The sequence below is a fragment of the Salmo trutta genome, unplaced genomic scaffold, assembly GCF_901001165.1.
Source record: "Salmo trutta unplaced genomic scaffold, fSalTru1.1, whole genome shotgun sequence".
Lineage (NCBI taxonomy): Eukaryota > Metazoa > Chordata > Actinopteri > Salmoniformes > Salmonidae > Salmo > Salmo trutta.
The window spans coordinates 5,001-20,000 of NW_021823244.1; the positions used below are offsets into that span (position 1 = coordinate 5,001).

General features: G+C 52.3%; 5 non-coding genes and 1 pseudogene across 5 annotated transcripts; all 6 read right to left on the minus strand.

Annotated features, from left to right (window-relative positions):
- Positions 1–1,458: 1,458 nt before the first annotated feature.
- Positions 1,459–1,576, minus strand: LOC115189895 (U5 spliceosomal RNA). Its single transcript, XR_003877049.1, has one exon. It is a non-coding gene; the product is annotated as a U5 spliceosomal RNA (small nuclear RNA).
- Positions 1,577–2,488: 912 nt separating this feature from the next.
- On the minus strand, positions 2,489–2,673 carry LOC115189880 (U2 spliceosomal RNA). Its single transcript, XR_003877036.1, has one exon. It is a non-coding gene; the product is annotated as a U2 spliceosomal RNA (small nuclear RNA).
- A 2,429-nt stretch (positions 2,674–5,102) lies between these two features.
- Positions 5,103–5,219, minus strand: LOC115189883 (U5 spliceosomal RNA). Its single transcript, XR_003877038.1, has one exon. It is a non-coding gene; the product is annotated as a U5 spliceosomal RNA (small nuclear RNA).
- An 899-nt stretch (positions 5,220–6,118) lies between these two features.
- LOC115189878 (U2 spliceosomal RNA) lies at positions 6,119–6,308 on the minus strand. Its single transcript, XR_003877035.1, has one exon. It is a non-coding gene; the product is annotated as a U2 spliceosomal RNA (small nuclear RNA).
- Positions 6,309–8,688: 2,380 nt separating this feature from the next.
- LOC115189894 (U5 spliceosomal RNA) lies at positions 8,689–8,804 on the minus strand. The gene has a single exon (XR_003877048.1). It is a non-coding gene; the product is annotated as a U5 spliceosomal RNA (small nuclear RNA).
- A 951-nt stretch (positions 8,805–9,755) lies between these two features.
- Positions 9,756–9,935, minus strand: LOC115189898 (uncharacterized; annotated as a pseudogene).
- Positions 9,936–15,000: the final 5,065 nt, after the last annotated feature.

Sequence of the window (15,000 nt, forward strand, 5' to 3'; positions counted from 1 at the left end):
CATTTCTTCCTTTTCCCTCTTCTGCTCCTGCTGTCGCTCTTTCCTTCTCCTCCCCGCCGTGCGTCCCTCTCCTCCGTGCCTGTTCCTGGCTCTCTGTCCCCTCCTCTTCTTCCCCCCATCCCCGGCTCTCGCTCACCCCCCAGCTGCAGACGCGTATGACCGGTGACGCGCCGGGCATTCACGCCACAGTGTGCGTCAACATGCCACACCCGTGACATGCCTTCGGCGCGTCACAGTCCCTCGCCCCGTGCTCCGCAGATCACAATACCTGCACTTCCTTGTGCTACACGAGGCGAGGATGTGGACCGTAGGCCATACAACGCCTGCAGAAACGGAGGCTGACGGGCATAATGCAACGTCCCCCTGTCAGCCCCCAGGGAGAACATCGCCGGAGGATGGAGGTATCCACCCCATCCTTCTGGGTCCTCTCTTAGGAGGGCCTGGAACCCCCTCCTCCCAGTCCAAAAGCCCAGGGAATCTTTGAGGTGCCTTCCTGAGGAGACACTATCCATGTATCTCCCCAGAAAGGCCCTCACCTCCTCATCTTTAACGTAAGGGTTGTAAATATTTACATTTACAACCCGGAAATTACTCCTCGCCAAGCTGGTTACAACGTAGGAGCGACATCGGCCTCTCCGCTTCCACTTCTCTCACTTTTCTCAAAATGTCATCGTGCTTCCCTTCTGTGTACAGTACCAACTCATACGCTCCTTCCAATGGATTGTCTTGTAGGCAGAACACATCCTCCACCTTCAGTCCCAGGATTCCAATCACAATGTTCCTCCCAAATTGCATCTCTGTCAAACGGCTCCATCGTCTTCTCCCTCCAAGCAAAGCGTATCGTATTTGCCTGGCCTGTCCTAGGGACCGGCCTCCCTGAAGGACTTTGCGCCATCTCCGCAGGAGCTTGGCGCACTACTTACTCAGCCCTCGCTCTCTTCAAAACAGAAAAAACTGAAAAGAGAGGCAAATTAAAACCGTTCCGTGAAACAAACCAAAACAATAAACTTTCCTCCTCCTGCCTTCCTTCGACCTTCTGGCTCAGCGGGCTTGGGGCACCTCGGTACCAAGCTTGATCTGAGCCAAAAGGCCGAGAAGCGATAACCCACAAATTGACCCCTGCACCCGCCGGGCCCCCGGGGGTCTCGGCAGACCTCAGCGGTTTGGCAAAAGTTGTCTCCTCCCCACCCGACGCTTCCCTGGTGACAGGCGGGTGTTTTTTTTAACAAGTCGCTAATGCGTCTTTAAGTCACTAGCTCTTTAAGCCTAGTGCGACTATTTGTTCAAAGCCCGGAAAACACGTCAGTCGTCGTCGGGCTTGAACTCAATTGCCCGAGCGACTACTTTGAGTGGAAAAATACGCCGGTCCGGGTCGGTCGGTCAGCCGGCTTCAAGTCAAACGCCTGAGCAAAAAGTCTCGGCGTCATCTCTGTCAATTTCTCTTGAAACAAGATACCGGGCTCTGCCAGAAGCAAAGCCCTTCCAAAAATATGTTGAACTCGTAAGTGTTCCTCTCCACGGAAGTCTTTAGTAAAAGGCGAAAGGCTTGTGGCGTAATGAAGAGAAACCAGAGTCGTATGGAAGTCAGAGGTCGGGGGCCCGAGACACACACTGTGCACTCTAGGCCGGGTGCCCGCGGGTGGTTCCCGAACCCACTCTTCCAAGTTTGAGGGCTGTGGGTAAAAATTCACAGACAGACAGACAATCCTGGTGAAGTGATTGTATTTTTTGGGGGGGTCAAAAACACAGACAGACAGACAGACAGACAGACAGACAGACAGACAGACAGACAGACAGACAGACAGACAGACAATCCTGGTGAAGTTGATTGTATTTTTTGGGGGGGGGTCAAACACAGAGACAGACAGACAGACAGACAGACAGACAGACAGACAGACAATCCTGGTGAAGTGATTGTATTTTTTGGGGGGGGTCAAAACAGAGACAGACAGACAGACAGACAGACAGACAGACAGGACGACAGACAGACAGACAGACAGACAGACAATCCTGGTGAAGTGATTGTATTTTTTGGGGGGGTCAAAAACAGAGACAGACAGACAGACACACACACACAGAGACACACACACACACCACACACAGAGACACACACACACACACACACACAGACACACACACACACAGACAGAGACACACACACACACAGACACACACACACACACACACACACAGAGACACACACACACACACACAGACACACACAGACACACACACACACACACACACACACAGACAGAGACACACACAGACACACAGACACACACACACACACACACACAATCCTGGCCAATGTTTTTTTTTTTTTTTTTTTTTTTAAAGTAAAATGGCGGGGAAAACGGGGGGACCCCATGAGGGGGCTTCGCCCTTGTTTCAGTTTGGATGATTCTTCTTTTTTCATTCCTTCTCTTCTTCTGCTAGCTGTTTTACATAGCTTTGTGTATTTCTTTTTCCTTGACAATGAGAGAGAAGTGTCTGCACCGTTCCCGGAGGTACTGCAATACCGGGTCGATGCGTGGAGCGGATGGAGCAAGCCCCATTTCCGACTCCCTGTTCGAAAAATCCATTTAATATGTAGTCCCCCGATGGGGGACATATCAGATATTAAACTGATAAGAACAGATTTTTTTTTTTTTTTTTTTTTACAAAATATATTTATTACGTTCAATGCCTTTCATTACAAAACCATGTATCAATCAAAAATCATAACTAGGCATTTTTAAACTTCAACACAAACACTAAAAACCCCAAACCAAAAACTCGTCTTCCCTCCCCTTCCCACCTACAAACCAAAACACATACCCACATTAAATACCCAACGAAACTCACCCTATACCCCCGACCGACGGGGACGCCTCCTCCACTCCTGACGCTCCTCCGTCGGCCACCATCCCTTCTCCCCTAGAACAACACCAATTTCCTGCACACCCACACTCTGTGCCTTGTGCCCCCCACTCAAATCCACCACCCCACCCTCCTCCGGGCTCCGGCCCGAGCATCCCATGCCCCCCAAACAGGAAGCTTGCCCCTTCCTCCATCCCCCATTCCTGGGCCATGCCTGGTAGGTCCAGCTCTGCTAGGGGTGTAAAGGAACACGAAGAAGAGGGAGCCCACGAGGGCCCTGCAACCTCTCCCCCCTGCCCTTCCCCCACCCCCCTTTTACCACCCTTCCTCCTCCTACTGTCCGGCGCGCTCCCACTTCTTTGGCCTCTTTATCGGTGGAGGGCGCAGCCAGGAACATCCCTATCCGCGTCCGACAGGCCCCCCCCCTCGCTTCGGTCATATTATCCGCCAGCCCACCCCTCGCTTCCTTCACAGTGTCCGTCAGCCCCCCCACCATCTTCCTAAGTTCCTCCACCCGTGATCTCACCTCTTTACTATCCCCCCACTCCTTCACTCCTTCTCCTACTGGTCCCGCCACCTCTGCCTTCTCTGTCTCCTCCCTTTCTGTCGCTTTCTTCTCCACCACCTTCTTCCCTGTCTCCTTCCTTTCTGTCTCTTTCTTCTCCACCCCCTTTCTTCCCTGTCTCCTTCCTTTCTGTCTCTACCACCTTCTTCCCTGTCTCCTTCCTTTCTGTCTCTCTCTTCTCCACCTCCTTCTTCCCAGTCTCCTTCCTCTCTGTTGCCTTCTCCGTCTCCTTCCTCCTCCTTCTCTCCTTCAGTCTCCTGCCCTTCCGTTTCCACTATGCTGTTGTCTTCTTTTCTCCTTCCCGCTTCCGTTTTCTCCTCCTCTTCCACCCGTGTGTCCGCTCCCTCTGGTCCAGTACTCAGTCCTTGGTCCCTCCTACCCCCATCCCCGGCTCTCGCTCCCCCCCCCGCTGCAGACGCGTATGACCTCTGACGCGCCGGGCATTCCCGCCACAGGTGCGTCAGCATGCCACCACCCGTGACATGCCTTCGGCGCGTCACAGTCCCTCGCCTCGTGCTCCGTAGATCCACAATACCTACACTTCTTTGTGCTGCACGAGGCGAGGATATGACCATAGGCCATACAACGCCTGCAGAACGGGGGCTGACGTGCATAATACAACGTCCCCCTGTCAGCCCCCAGGGAGAACATCGCCGGCGGATGGAGGTAGCCTCCCAGGCCTTTTGGGTCTTCCCTGAGAAGAGCTTGATATCCTCTCCTCCCAGTCCAAAACCCGAGTGAATCCTTGAGGAGCCTTCCTGAGGAGATGTTATCCATATACTTCCCCAGGAAGGTCCTTACCTCTTCTTCTTTCACGTATGGGTTATACATCGTAACCGTCACCACTCTAAAATTTGTCTTCGCCAGGTTCTTTACTGCATAGTAGCACATAGGCTTCACTTTCTCCAATTCTCTTGCCTTCTGCATCGTGTCCTCATGCTGTTTTTCTGTGTACAGAGTCACATCGAAACCTCCCTCTATTGGATTCCCCTGGAGGCAGAAGACATCCTTTACTCCAATCTTGAGCGCACCCATCAAGATAGTTCTCCCGAATGTCTCCCTCCCAAATTGCTCCACCGTTTTGTCCTTCCACACGAATCTCAACGTGTTGGCCAATCCGACAACCGGAACCGACCTGCTCCGCTCATTTCCCTCCATGCCTTTCAAAAAATAAAGCTCTCCTCAAAAGAAGCAACTCAAAAACAATAAACTTTCCTCCCTCCTGCCTTCCTTCGACCTTTTGGCTCAGCGGGCTCCTGGGGCACCTCGGTACCAAGCTTGATCTGAGCCAAAAGGCCGAGAAGCGATAACCCACAAATTGACCCCTGCACCCGCCGGGCCCCCGGGGGTCTCGGCAGACCTCAGCGGTTTGGCAAAAGTTGTCTCCTCCCCACCCGACGCTTCCCTGGTGACAGGCGGGTGTTTTTTTTAACAAGTCGCTAATGCGTCTTTAAGGTCACTAGCTCTTTAATTAAGCCTAGTGCGACTATTTGTTCAAAGCCCGGAAAACCACGTCAGTCGTCGTCGGGCTTGAACTCAATTGCCCGAGCGACTACTTTGAGTGGAAAAAATACGCCGGGTCGGGGTCCGGTCGGGGTCAGCCGGCTTCAAGTCAAACGCCTGAGCAAAAAGTCTCGGCGTCATCTCTGTCAATTTCTCTTGAAACAAGATACCGGGCTCTGCCAGAAGCAAAGCCCTTCCAAAAATATGTTGAACTCGTAAGTGTTCCTCTCCACGGAAGTCTTTAGTAAAAGGCGAAAGGCTTGTGCGTAATGAAGAGAAACCAGAGTCGTATGGAAGTCAGAGGTCGGGGCCCGAGACACACACTGTGCACTCTAGGCCGGGTGCCCGCGGGTGGTTCCCGAACCCACTCTTCCAAGTTTGAGGGCTGTGGGTAAAAATTCACAGACAGACAGACAATCCTGGTGAAGTGATTGTATTTTTTGGGGGGGTCAAAAAACACAGACAGACAGACAGACAGACAGACAGACAGACAGACAGACAGACAGACAGACAGACAGACAGACAGACAATCCTGGTGAAGTGATTGTATTTTTTGGGGGGGGGTCAAAAACAGAGACAGACAGACAGACAGACAGACAGACAGACAGACAGACAGACAGACAATCCTGGTGAAGTGATTGTATTTTTTGGGGGGGGGTCAAAAACAGAGACAGACAGACAGACAGACAGACAGACAGACAGACAGACAGACAATCCTGGTGAAGTGATTGTATTTTTTGGGGGGGTCAAAAACAGAGACAGACAGACAGACACACACACACAGAGACACACACACACACACACACAGAGACACACACACACACACACACACAGACACACACACACACAGACAGAGACACACACACACACAGACACACACACACACACACACACACAGAGACACACACACACACACACAGACACACACAGACACACACACACACACACACACACACAGACAGAGACACACACAGACACACAGACACACACACACACACACACAATCCTGGCCAATGTTTTTTTTTTTTTTTTTTTTTTAAAGTAAAATGGCGGGAAAACGGGGGACCCCATGAAGGGGGCTTCGCCCTTGTTTCAGTTTGGATGATTCTTCTTTTTTCATTCCTTCTCTTCTTCTGCTAGCTGTTTTACATAGCTTGTGTATTTCTTTTTCCTTGACAATGAGAGAGAAGTGTTTGCACCGTTCCCGGAGGTACTGCAATACCGGGTCGATGCGTGGAGCGGATGGAGCAAGCCCCATTTCCGACTCCCTGTTCGAAAAATCCATTTAATATGTAGTCCCCCGATGGGGGACATATCAGATATTAAACTGATAAGAACAGATTTTTTTTTTTTTTTTTTTTTTTTTTAGAAAATATATTTATTACGTTCAAAACCAACCAAAATTTTCCATCACTCAATAAATTCAAACACAAATTCCAATAAACACGAAAATAGACATTTCAAAACTATTCATCATAACCAAACCCAAAACCCATACCATATAAAAATAACCAAAAAACCACTCACCCTATACTCCCGACCGACGGGGACGCCTCCTCCACTCCTGACGCTCCACCGTCGGCCACCATCCCCCTCTCCCCTGGAAACAACACCACTACCCGGCACACCCACACTCTGTGCCTCGTGCCCCCCACTCAAATCTACCACTCCCCCCTCCTCCCGACTCCGGCCCGGGGACCCCATGCCCCTAAACAGGGAGCTTAAGCCTCCCTCACTCGCCCAAATCCTGGGCCATTCCTGTGAGGTCCAGTTCAGACAGGGGTATAAAGGAGAAGGAAGAGGGAGCCCACGAGGGTCCTGCAACCTCCCCCTCCCCTCCCCCCTGATCTGCCTCCCCCCCTCTTTCCTCCACACCTCCCCTCAAGCTCTCCTTCCTCTTTGACTTCCTGTAATGTTTAGTAGCCGGCAAAAGATTTTCATATCTCTTCCACATCTTGCGACTTTTAATTCCTCCCATTCCAGTGTTCACCCAATCCTTCGCTCTCGTTACCTTCTCTGTCTCCTTACTTTCTATCTCCTTCTTCTCCACCGCCGTCTTCTCAATCTCCTCCCTCTCTGTTTCCTTCTCCATCTCTTTCCTCTCCACCGCCTTCTTCTCTTGCCCCTCCACTCTCATGTCTCCTTCCTCCTCCTGCTCCTTCTCTCCTTCTGCCTCCTGCTCCTCCTCTCCTTCAACCTCTCCTCCCAGCACCTTCTCTCCTTCATCCTCCTGGTCCTCCTCTCTTTCAGCCTCCTGCTCCTCCTCTCTTTCAGCCTCCTTCCCTTCCGGTTCCACTATGTCCATTTCTTCCCTCTCCTCTTCTGCTCCTGCTGTCTCTCTTTCCTCCTTCTCCCGCCGTGTGTCCCTTTCCTCTGTGCCCGTTCTTGCTTCTTTGTCCCCTCCTCTTCTTCCCCCATCCCCGGCTCTCGCTCCCCCCCCAGCTGCAGACGCGTATGACCTCTGACGCGCCGGGCATTCACGCCACAGGTGCGTCAGCATGCCACACCCGTGACATGCCTTCGGCGCGTCACAGTCCCTCGCCCCGTGCTCCGTAGATCCACAATACCTACACTTCTTTGTGCTGCACGAGGCGAGGATATGACCATAGGCCATACAACGCCTGCAGAACGGGGGCTGACGTGCATAATACAACGTCCCCCTGTCAGCCCCCAGGGAGAACATCGCCGGCGGATGGAGGTAGCCCCCCAACCCCCCAGGGTCCTCCCTGAGCAACGCCTGGAAACCTCTCTTCCCATCCCAGAAGCCCAGGGAGTCCCTGAGGAGCCTCGCCGATGAGACATTGTCCATGTAACGCCCAAGGAAAGTCCTCACCTCATCGTCCTTCACATGAGGGTTATACATATTAACCGTGACCACCCGGAAATTGGTTTTTCCCAGGCTGGTCACCTCGTAATGACCCATCGGTCCATCCTTTCCCACTTCCCTCGCCCTCCTCATCACCTCCTCATACCTGTCTTCTTTGTGGAGCGTCACATCGTAAGCCACCTCCAGTGGGTTCGCCTGGAGGCACAACACTTCCCCCACCTCCAACTTTAGGATCCCAATCAATATTGTTCTCCCAAAGGTTTCCCTCCCAAACGGCTCCATCTCCTTGTTCCTCCAGGCGAACCTCACCGTGTTCGCTATCCCGATTCCAGGCATCTTGTTGGGAGCGTATCGAGCCATCTTCAAAACAAGAAAAAAGGTTCCACTACCTCGAAAAAAAGCTCTCTTAAAAAGAAGCCGCTAAAAAATTCCTTTTTTTTTTTTAAATTGGAAAAAAACCGTTTCCCACACTCCAAAACTTTTCCTCCCTCCTGCCTTCCTTCGACCTTTTGGCTCAGCGGGCTCTGGGGCACCTCAGTACCAAGCTTGATCTGAGCCAAAAGGCCGAGAAGCGATAACCCACAAATTGACCCCTGCACCCGCCGGGCCCCCGGGGGTCTCGGCAGACCTCAGCGGTTTGGCAAAAGTTGTCTCCTCCCCCACCCGACGCTTCCCTGGTGACAGGCGGGTGTTTTTTTTAACAAGTCGCTAATGCGTCTTTAAGTCACTAGCTCTTTAAGCCTAGTGCGACTATTTGTTCAAAGCCCGGAAAACACGTCAGTCGTCGTCGGGCTTGAACTCAATTGCCCGAGCGACTACTTTGAGTGGAAAAATACGCCGGTCGGTCGGTCGGTCAGCCGGCTTCAAGTCAAACGCCTGAGCAAAAAGTCTCGGCGTCATCTCTGTCAATTTCTCTTGAAACAAGATACCGGGCTCTGCCAGAAGCAAAGCCCTTCCAAAAATATGTGAACTCGTAAGTGTTCCTCTCCACGGAAGTCTTTAGTAAAAGGCGAAAGGCTTGTGCGTAATGAAGAGAAACCAGAGTCGTATGGAAGTCAGAGGTCGGGGCCCGAGACACACACTGTGCACTCTAGGCCGGGTGCCCGCGGGTGGTTCCCGAACCCACTCTTCCAAGTTTGAGGGCTGTGGGTAAAAATTCACAGACAGACAGACATCCTGGTGAAGTGATTGTATTTTTTGGGGGGGTCAAAAACACAGACAGACAGACAGACAGACAGACAGACAGACAGACAGACAGACAGACAGACAGACAGACAGACAGACAGACAGACAGACAGACAGACAATCCTGGTGAAGTGATTGTATTTTTTGGGGGGGTCAAAAACAGAGACAGACAGACAGACAGACAGACAGACAGACAGACAGACAGACAGACAGACAGACAATCCTGGTGAAGTGATTGTATTTTTTGGGGGGGGTCAAAAACCGAGACAGACAGACAGACAGACAGACAGACAGACAGACAGACAGACAGACGACAGACAGACAGACAGACAATCCTGGTGAAGTGATTGTATTTTTTGGGGGGGTCAAAAACAGAGACAGACAGACAGACACACACACACAGAGACACACACACACACACACACAGAGACACACACACACACACACACACAGACACACACACACAGACAGAGACACACACACACACAGACACACACACACACACACACACACAGAGACACACACACACACACACACAGACACACACAGACACACACACACACACACACACACAGACAGAGACACACACAGACACACAGACACACACACACACACACACAATCCTGGCCAATGTTTTTTTTTTTTTTTTTTTTTTTTTTTTTAAAGTAAAATGGCGGGAAAACGGGGGACCCCATGAAGGGGGCTTCGCCCTTGTTTCAGTTTGGATGATTCTTCTTTTTTCATTCCTTCTCTTCTTCTGCTAGCTGTTTTACATAGCTTTGTGTATTTCTTTTTCCTTGACAATGAGAGAGAAGTGTTTGCACCGTTCCCGGAGGTACTGCAATACCGGGTCGATGCGTGGAGCGGATGGAGCAAGCCCCATTTCCGACTCCCTGTTCGAAAAATCCATTTAATATGTAGTCCCCCGATGGGGGACATATCAGATATTAAACTGATAAGAACAGATTTTTTTTTTTTTTTAGAAAAAATAATTTATTACATTCAATACCATTCATTCTTTACAAAATCATATATTTCTTTCAAACTCAAATACTGTTATTTAATTTATAAAACAAAACAAATACCCCAAAACAAAACTCAGGGGAGCATCGTCCCTCCCCGTCATCCTACGCACTAACTTTCCCTATCTCCCCGTCCCTAATCTAAAATAACCCCAGCCCTAATCCCCCCTTCCATCTCTCCCGGGCAGCGTGCTGCCCCCACTTCGTCTCCTCCCTCTTCATCCTCCCTCTCAGATCTCCTTCCACCCTCCTCACTATGCCTTCCACCCCACAATCTCTCCCTGTCTTAACCATGTTCTGCCTGGCTTCCCACAGCCCCCGCTTAAAGAGGCTCATGAGAAGCCAGAGCAGAAACCTATCCCTATCCGTCCCCCTCGCTCTCCCTACACCTCTCTCTAGCCTAGCCCACGTCAATACAAAATCCCCTCTTACCCTTCCTAACAACACCCGTGCCTTTGCCCATACTACTCCGGCAATGGCACAGTCCCAAAAGACATGACGCACAGTCTCCTCCCTGCCACAAGAAGGTCTTGGGCAGGTGGGGGATCGCGCCAAGCTATGCCGGTACATGGTGGAGCGTACCGGCAAACACTTGTGGAGGCTCAACCAATTCAGGTCCTTGAGCCTGTTGTCTAGACCCCGCGCCTGCACTCCCTCCCAGACCACCGCCGGGATGCCCACTACAGGTGCCGGACTTACTGCCCGTCTGACCTCCTCGTACAGGTGCCTGTGATCTAAACCTACTCGGGCGACTTCAACCTCGGGGTGCGCACGCAGCCACTTGGCCGCATGGCCAAAGTGCCACGGCAGCTGTTCCGCCCGAGGACCCGTGTTAGACCACACCATTACGCTTCTCGCCTGATACGAGAAGAACACCCGCAGGAGGTAACCGGACGGGTGTAGTACTGGCTGAGCAAGCTCCGTCAACAGAAACGAAACAAAAATGGCGTCCAGCTTGAGGGGGAGATGTGGTACCCCCCTACCTCCCTCCCCGATGGGACAGATCATGCGTGCCCTGGCGACCCACTCGTACCTGCCACCCCACATGAACTGAAACACCAGCCTCACTAGATGCCTCCTCAGACAAGCCGGCAATGGATAGATGTACGCCAAGTACAATAGAGATGGCAATACATCCACCTTGAGAACCAGGACCTTGCCTAAAAAGGACAACGACCTAGCCCTCCACATCGCTAGCTTCTTCTGTACCACTGCGATGCCCATGTTCCAGTTCAGCGTCGCTGAGCCGGAGGTCTCAAAATGGACCCCGAGTATCCTCAGGGCCCCGTTACAGAGAGATAACCCTCCGGGCACATCCGTCCTACCACTCCATCTTCCGAAAAACTTAACGGAAGACTTCGCGTGGTTAAGAACCGCCCCCGACGCTCGGGTGAAGTCCCCAATAATGTCAAGGGACCTTGTCAGGCACGAGTCCTTGCAAAGCAGCAAGGATGTGTCGTCGGCGTACTGTGTCAACTTGACACGGAGACCGCCACTTCCAGGGATCAGCAAGCCCTCCACCCCTGTGTCTGCCCTAATGGCAGCCCCCAGAGGCTCCATGTACAGAACGAAGAGGAGAGCCGAGAGCGGGCATCCCTGCCTGACCCCAGACGAGAGGTCAAAAACGTCACCTAAGTGACTGTTTACGCTAACTCGGCACCCCGCTCCGACATATAATGTACGGATCCATCCTATAAACTTCTCCCCAAATCCTAATCTACCTAACACCCTGAATAGAAAGGATCTATTCACGCGATCAAAGGCTTTCGCCTGATCAAGCGCTGCTACCATTAAAGGCAGCCCCCTATCTTCTACCCAAGCGATGGAGTCCCTGATCAACTGTAGGTTCCATCTGATCGAGCGACCCTCTACCCCGCACGTCTGATCCTCATGGACGACGTAGGGAAGGGCTGTGCGCAACCGGTCTGCTAAAACCTTTGCAAGTAGCTTGTAATCTACGCACAGCATGGTCAACGGCCGCCAGTTGCCCAGGTCGGTTGCTTCCCCCTTCTTATAAAGAAGTGACAGCACACCGACAGCCATTGATCCCCCCGGGACCCCCGTCTCAAGGATGGCCTTCAAGACTTCGAGGACCACTGGTCCAAGTATACCCCAAAACTTGAGGTAAAACTCGGCCGGCAGCCCATCCATCCCAGGCACCTTCCCTTTTCCCATCCTCCTGAGAGCGCTCTCAACCTCCTCGAGGGAGATCTGAGCCTCCATCACATCTCTAATGTCCTCCGGCAATCGCCGGGACAAGTGTTCTAAAAACACATTTCCCTGCTCTACATCTATTACCCTCTCTTTAAATAAACCTCGGAAATGATCAGTTGTTACCCTGACCATTTCCTCCGGTTTTCTAACTATGCTACCATCTTCTTTCCTCACCCCATGCATTATCTTCCTACTCTGTCTGCCCCTAACCGACTTAAAGAACATAGCGGAACAATTCTCATTATGTTCTAGAAAGCCATTATGCGCACGCTCCAGGAAAGCTCGAGCCTTCCGCTCCTGCAGCTCCCTGAGCTGCGCCTTCAGGGCTGTGGATCTCTCCCAGTCAATTGACGCGCCGAGGTTGCCTGCCTCGTACTCTAGTTCAATCAACCTTTGGATACGATCCACCTCCCTCCTTTCCTCCCTTTTTTTCCTCTTACAATATCCTATTATAAAAGCCCTAATCCTTACCTTAACTAAATCCCACCACTCTAACACCCCCTCGCACATGGACCGGAGGCCTTCAAGCCCCCGAAAGAAACCAAAAAAGGCGTCAACGAAAGCTTGCTCCTCCAGCACATCCCGATCTAATTTCCAGTACCCCCTACCGAAGAGGCAGACTGGTGGCCCCACCTGCAGGAGCACCCCGTCGTGATCCGAGAAGAACACAGGCAACAGCCGCCCAGACAACTGACCCAAAGACCTAGATAGAAAAATGTAATCGAGCCTCCGCGCAACCCCCCGAGAGTTGCGCCATGTGGGACCAGCCATTGTCGGAGTAGTGTGCAGGCCTCCATCAACCAGGCCATGGCAAGCCATTAGCCCGGTGATGGCGCCTGCACTACTATCCCCCGCTAACCCTAAATCTATGTTAAAATCCCCTCCTATCACCAAGTGCCTATTTGTGACACACAGGGGCGCCAGACAGTCCACCATCTCCCTCCTGTCTGCCGCCACCTGTGGCCCATACACCACCACTAACCTATACCTACTATCCCTAAAAGTGACATCCACCCCCAACACCCTCCCCTGCATTACAACAAAAGTACTCTCTACTCTAACCTCCCTATTCCCAAACAAAATCCCCACCCCCGTAGAGTGAACCCCACCTATACCCCAAATTGACTCCCCCTTATCCCACTCCCTACTAAACCTCACGACATCCCCTCCATCCCTTAGGTGAACCTCCTGTAAAAAACAAACATCAAAACCCACCCCCTCTAAAAAACTAAAAGCCGCCCTCCTTTTAACATAATCCCTTAAACCCCTTACATTTAAACTAAACAAATTCAACATAAGGTTCTATTATAACCAAAAACAAAAACAAAAACCATTACTTTTCCAAAAAAATACCAAAACAATCACAAAAAAACAGGAGGCTCACCTGATGCTCCCCTGCTCCTTCTCATCCGGCGGGGACGTCTTCTCCTCTCCTGACGTCCCCCCGTCCTCCTCCATCTCTCCAACCCAGGATGCAGGTATGGTGTTTGGCCTCGGTGTGCTCTGCACCCTGGGTTCCTCACCACCACCCTCCATTCCTCTCTCCCTGTAAGAGTCCAGGTTTAGAGTAGGGGACCCCATCTCCTCAAAGAGGAGTTGAGATCCCCCCCCAGACACCCGACACTGGGCCACGCCCTGGGGGTCCCCCTCCACCCAACACGGAGGGGCTAAGGAGTCCAGCAAGGTCAAGGACACCTTTCCCTCCCCCATCCCTCGCTTGGCAACCCCCTCCACCCCCCCCTCCCTTTCACTGCCAGTCGAGCACCCCCTCTTCTTAACTTTCTTCCTAGGAGTTGGAGGTAAAGGGGAGACACCCCCCTTCCCTGCCAACTCCTCCACCATTCCTCTCATCTCTTCCACGAGGGCGCTCGACATGCTGTCCCCCCACTCCCTCACGCCCCTTCCCTCCTCCTCCTCCTCCCCCGCCACCGGCACCCCCTCCATCACCTCTCCCTCCATTGTCACTGTCTCTCGCTCCTCCACTCCCTTTCTTCCTTTCGATTCCTTCCCTTCTGCTCCCGTGTCTTCTTTTTTCCCTTGCCCTCCTGCTGTCGCTCCTTGCTCCTCTTCTTTCCGTTCTTGTCTCTTGTCCTTTTCCTGTGATGTCCTTCCTTCCCCTCTTCTTCCCCCATCCCCCGCTCCTGCTCCCCCCCCAGCTGCAGACGCGTATGACCTCTGACGAGCCGGGCACTCCCGCCACAGGTGTGCTGACGAGCCACACCCGTGGCACGCCTTAGGCTCGTCGCAGTCCCTCGCCTCGTGCTCCGCAGATCCACAAATTCTGCACTTTTTTGTGCTGCACGAGGCGAGGATATGACCGTAGGCCATACAACGCCTGCAAAATGGGGGCTGACGTGCGTAAAACAACGTCCCCCTGTCAGCCCCCAGGGAGAACATAGCGGGAGGATGGAGGTAGCCACCCTGTCCCTTTGGGTCCTCCCTGAGTAGGGCCTGGAACCCTCTTCTCCCATTCCAAAACCCCAGGGAGTCCCTGAGGAGCCTTGCTGAGGAGACCTTGTCCATATACCGCCCTAGAAAGGCCCTCACCTCTTCGTCCTTGACATGCGGGTTATACATAGTTACTGTTACAACCCTGAAGCTGTTCCTCGCCAGGCTCGTAACTTCATAATGGCACATAGGCCTTTCTCCTTCCACTGCCTTCACTTTCTTCATGATTTCATCATGTTTTTCCTCCGTGTAGCAGGTCACATCGTATGCCCTCTCCATCGGGTTACCCTGGAGGCAGAGGACATCTTTTACCATCAATTTTAGGCTTCCCATCAGGATGGTTCTTGCAAATGTTTCTCTCCCGAATTGCTCAA